The sequence below is a fragment of the Notothenia rossii genome, assembly GCF_949606895.1.
Source record: "Notothenia rossii genome assembly, chromosome: 10".
Classification (NCBI taxonomy): Eukaryota; Metazoa; Chordata; class Actinopteri; order Perciformes; family Nototheniidae; genus Notothenia; species Notothenia rossii.
In genome coordinates this window covers 36,431,395-36,437,454 of record NC_136908.1, presented here as the reverse complement: position 1 = coordinate 36,437,454, position 6,060 = coordinate 36,431,395, and positions in this window count along the sequence as shown.

Here is a 6,060-nt window from a genome sequence, read left to right as displayed (position 1 = left end):
GTAAGGTAACGAGTAAAGTAACAAGTTACTTTATGTAGATAGTAACGAAGTAGTGTAATACAATACTTTAAAAAAAAAAGTAATATCAGTGTTTCCCCTAGGATGGAGTTATAGCAGTGGTGCTAAGGCACGTGGGCCCAGCATAATGTGAGCGCGGAGCGGGTGGATTTTTTTTGTGTGTGCGCGTGCAAAGTCCGCCCCGCCAATTTGTTTGTATGTGTCAGCACCAAGCGGCAAACTCTGGGGAAGAGCCGGGACGCCAATGCGGAAGTGCCTCAAACTGCAGTTCATCTAGGAGCAATTTCCATAGACCTGTTAGAAATTAAAATCAATGTTTTCTGGCATAATTTAGTTTAAACATGCCATCAGTTAAAATGCTGATTTATACTGAAAAAACTGAAGTTTTTGCGCACAATGTCTGATGTCAAGCTTTTATTGTGAAAATACTTCCGGTTAGTTTCCGCTTGTCATTAGAGTTTATTTTGAAAAGCTATTCCGGAAAAGATCTCCAAAATACCAACAGTAGCTTGACTTCAGGCTTTGGCTCTGGGGTCTCTTGGCAGGACCAGAGGCGCCATCGGAGAAAGCAAGCCCTGCTCTTGGATCCTGATCGACGAGAGTTGGGTTGGAGCAGCGGACACACGTGCTGAGGCTGAGTAGACGGAGATAGGAGTGAACGTTGAAGTGAGTGCGAGATTGAGAGCAGCTGGTGGAATGGCTTCTTTGAGTCCTGGAGAGGAGGATATGGAAAGTGCATCTGAAGGAGGATGGAATGAAGTAAGGAAAAAGACTTCAAGAAAGAAGATAGACATGTCAAGTGACAGTCTTAGTGTATCTGATTCACAGAATGAATTGAAGAAAGTAAAGAAAAGGATTGAGAATGAAGAGTGGAAAGTGATTGTGGAGTTTGGTGAGCAATCCGCAGCTAAGCTGCATCCAGTGGCCCTGACTAAAGCAATTCACAAAGAAATTGGATCGATAAAACAAGCAAGATTTCTGAGCAAAGGACGGATGTTGGTTGAGTTGATTAATGCAAGACAACAGGAAAAGTTACTGAAAATGAAGACCCTGAATGAAGTTCGAATTAAATGCCATGTTCCTGGAGCAAATCGGAAAATACTTGGAGTTATCAGTGGAGTTCCCATAGAAATAGGCATAGAAGAACTCAAGAAAGAAATTAAAGGGGGAAAAGTGTCTGTAGTTAAGCGTCTTCCTACTAGGTATCAAGGTAAGATAGTGGATAGTTTGTCTGTTCTTCTTCAGTTTGAAGAAACAATGCAACAGAAGATAATGATCGGTTGCATGAGCTTTCCAGTAAGAGAATTCATCCCTAAACCTCTGCGGTGCTTTAAGTGCCAAAGGTTTGGGCATGTGGCAGACAAGTGCAAAGCAACTAAGCCCAGGTGTCCAACATGTGCGGGGGAACATGAATATGGTAGTTGTACTGCAGGTGCTAAGGTGAAATGTTGTAACTGTGGTGGGGAACATAGTGCTGCGTATCAGGGCTGTGAAGTGCAGAAAAAGGCCAAGGAGGTGCAGAGATACAAAGTGCAAAATAAAGTCTCATATGCTGAAGCAACCGAAAAGGTTTCACTAAACATAGCTAGGAAATCCCAAGTAGCAGCAAGTATGTTCTCTTCAAAAGATTTTCCCAAACTCCCACAGGCAAAGGAAAGCTCCACAAAGTGTTCACATAAGTGTGTGATAGGAGAGGATGCATTGATTGTTAATAAGTACAAGTTTGTGGCCTTTATTGGAAAAGTGGTGAATGTTGCGTTACAACAGACAAAAAAGAGGTCAAGACTGAAAACAATAGTGGAGGCAGCAGGTGAATTTTTGGGGATAAAGGATATAACCGTTGAAATGATACATGAAATGCTAGCCACCAATAATGATGATTCACAGATTGAGTAGATGAATGGTTTTTCTCATTCTGCAATGGAATGCTAGAAGCCTTATTGCAAATGGACAAGAATTCAAGACCTATATATATCAGTTAAAAGAAAAACCAGACGTTATTTGTATTCAAGAAACATGGCTGAAGACTCATTTGGACTTCATAATTGGGGGATATACTGCTATAAGACAAGATAGAAATGATGGCCAGGGAGGGGGATGTGCAATCTTTATCAGAGAAGTCATGTCTTATAGTAAGCTAACTTTTAAGAACAGTCATGATTTAGAAATAGTGGGTGTAGAAGTTTGGATTAATAAAAGGAAAATTAGTGTCCTGAATTTTTATAATCCATGTAATAAACTCAGAATAGAGGAATTAGACAGTCTCTGCCAAGGAAATGAAATAATATGGTGTGGTGATTTCAATGCACATAATACAATGTGGGGAGGGAGATCAACAGATTACAACGGACAGGTGGTGGAGGATTTAATGGAGGCAAAGGAATTAGTTTGTTTAAATAATGGGCAAGGTACAAGGATCAATTTTAGAGATGGAACAGAGTCTGCGATCGACCTAACTCTTGTAACAAGTGAATTAGCTTCTGGTAGCAGTTGGGAAGTATTGACAAATAACAGTATTGGGAGTGATCATCTTCCGATTATAATCAAGTTTGATATAAATCATGTGGTTGAGCTAGACGGTATCATGAGATGGACTTTTTCTAAAGCAAATTGGGAGATGTTTGCTAAATTGTGCGATAATGAATTGGATCAGATTGATATGGCAGAAAGTATTGATGAAATAAATGAGCAATTTACTTCAAATATAATTAAAAGCGCTAATCAAACTATTGGGAATAAAACTGGGAAACTTGGTAAATGTGTTAAGATGGTACCGTGGTGGAACAAAGACTGTAATGATGCAATCCGAAACAAAATCAGGCTGTTTGGAAAGCTAAGAAAGACACATTCATTACATAATTTATTAGAATATAAAAAGGCACAGGCTCAGGTAAGGAACATTGTTAAAAGAGCAAAAAGTGAGTGTTGGAGAGGATTCTGTTCAAGTATTGGGAGAACTACACCATTAGATAAAGTATGGGGAATGATTGAGAAGATGAGGGGAATAAGACATCAGAGTAACCTGCCAGTATTAGAGATTGGAGGGGAAGTTGCCACTGGTGCTTTGGAGAAGGCAGAAATTCTAGCTGAAAATGTTGTCAAAGTTCATTCTTCGGAAAATTTGACAGAAGAAGGTAAGATCAGGAGGCAGGAAGTGTTAGATGAGCATCCTAATGTATATGAAGAAATACATTTGTCGCAGAGTGTTGTAAATATACCTTTCTCTATTCAAGAGTTGAGAAGAGCATTAAGTAAGTGTAAAATGACTGCTCCTGGGAAAGATAATGTATGTTATATAATGTTGACCAAATTAAGTGATTTTGCATTAGGAAAGCTGCTGGAGATGTACAATAAGATCTGGGAGAAAGGGAAGCTGCCAATAATATGGAAAGAGTCAGTCATTATTCCTATTAGGAAACCTGGGAAAGATCCAACCAGTCCAGGCAGTTATAGACCTATAGCTCTGACATCACACTTGTGTAAAGTTATGGAAAGAATGATAACAGAAAGGCTAACATACTACATTGAGAAAAATGAACTAATGACTCCTTATCAGAGTGGGTTTAGAAGAGGGCGGAGTACTTTAGATCCACTGCTGTGCCTGGAGTCTGAAGTCAGGAAAGACCAAGCGAACAAGGAGTGTGTTGTAGCTGTATTCTTTGATGTGGAAAAAGCTTACGATATGATGTGGAAGGAAGGATTATTAATAAAACTGGACATTATGGGTCTGGGAGGTAATGTATATAATTGGATTATGGATTTTTTGTTTGGCCGTGCCATCAGAGTCCGAGTTGGCAAGTCATATTCTCGAAGGCATGAAGTTGAAAATGAAACCCCGCAGGGGAGTGTCATCAGTCCTCTTTTATTTTCTATCATGATCAATGATATATATACACAAGTAGGATCTGATATTGGTAAGTCACTTTTTGCAGATGATGGAGCTATTTGGAAAAGGGGCAGAAATTTAATATATATTGTAGCTAAGATTCAGGAAGCCATTAGGGAAATTGAAAGCTGGTCTCTGACATGGGGGTTTAGATTGTCGGTGGAAAAAACTGAAACTTTATTTTTTACGAGGAAAAGGATAGGTGAGGAGGTTAGGTTAAAACTTTATGGACAAGATCTAAAGAAAGTGAAGACATTTACATTTCTGGGAATATGGTTGGACGAGAGAGTCACATGGAGAACTCACATTGATAAAGTCGTAGATAAATGTAAAAGGGTTTTAAATGTTATGAGGTGCTTGGCAGGCACTAAGTGGGGGGCTGATAAAGCTGCTTTGAGGAACGTATACACGGCCTTAATTAGATCAGCCATAGAATACGGACTAATAGTGTATGGGTCAGCTGCATACTCTTCTCTTAAAAAATTAGATAGAGTCCAGGCACAAGCACTAAGGATATGCTGTGGGGCAGTAAGATCTACACCAGTGTCGGCACTTCAGGTAGAGGTCGGAGAAGTACTCTTTGAGGAGAAAGCAGTTAATTGTTAATTACTGGGCAAATCTACAGGGTCATAAAGATACTCACCCTACTAAACAAACTTTACAAACAAGTTGGGAAACTAACAAAATAAAAAAAGAAAGTTTTTGTTTTTGTGTTTCGGAAATATGTAAGGAATTCAAAGTTAAGGAATGGAATATTATTCCGACGGTGTTGTTATCAGCTGTTCCACCATGGTTGCTACCTCAACCTATAGTAGATTTATCACTATTGAAACGGGTACATTCAATGAAAAACAAATTCAATGTACAGGCTTATGTGAACACTGTTCTACATGAACAATATGGGCAGTTTATAAAAATATTTACTGATGGATCCAAAAATCCAGAAAATGGTCTAACGAGTTGTGCATTTTATGTTCCTGAGTTAAAAGTCAAAGTGGGAAAGCGTACAAGTGATCACATTGCAGTATATACAGTAGAGATCATGGCTATCTCTCTAGCACTTCAGTGGGTAGAGGAAATACAGCCAATGCGAGTGGTCATTTGCTCTGACTCCAGTGCAGCTCTGGAGAGTATAGAGTAACAACTTCTCTTCAGAATGTCGTCAGGATATTTTACATGAAATTTTACAAAGCATGTTTAGGTTAGTTCATCTGGGAATTGTTGTTCAATTTGTGTGGGTTCCAGCGCATGTGGGCATTAGAGGGAATGAAGTAGTGGATCAACTGGCAAAATGTGGTTTGAAAGCAAACCAGATTGATATTATGGTACCCATCAGTAGAGCAGAAGTCAAATCTTTTACTAAAGTGGTTATCAAGCAACAATGGCAAAAACTATGGGACAGTAACACCAAAGGAAGACATTTATATCAGATAAAAAAGGGAAGTAGGAACAGGAACCACTTGGGGGAGTAGTAGAAGAGAGCAGAGCATCAACAGCAGGATAAAATTGGGACACTCTGGACTAAACTCATCACTGCATCTGATTGGAAAACATCCAAATGGCAATTGTGATGGTTGCCAACAACCAGAGACAATACATCATGTATTTTTTAGCTGCCCGGACTATAACAGACAAAGATTCATTCTGAAAACTGCACTGGAACAACTCAACATCAAGGACATGGATTTCAAGGCAATATTTGAAAGTAAATCAAGAAATGAAGCAAACAAGCTGATCTTCAAATTCCTCAAAAGCACTGGTCTGAGGACAAGGATTTAGTATGAACATTTAATAACTAAACAGTAGGTGGTGATATATGCTCCAAGTGGAAGCGATTCGCCATTAAAGAAAAGAAGAAGAAGACTTCAGGCTTTACGGAAAACACGATTTACAGCCGGTAAAATGTGTTAAATGGAAAGTGATGAAAGAGAATATGAGGAGGAGAGGCGTGTTTATGTACATGTTGAATGTAAAAGGTCTGAATCCTCTGTTTAAACGCAATAACGGGAGTGATTAAGACGTGGAGGACCGGCCCCCAGCTGCGCCAACCGGCTGACAAGGAGGAGCCAGCAGAGGAGCAGCTGGAAACCAGGGGCTTGCTCTCTTCTCTTCCCTAACGAGGAGCGGATCACAGCTGTTTGTCTGACTGAACAATA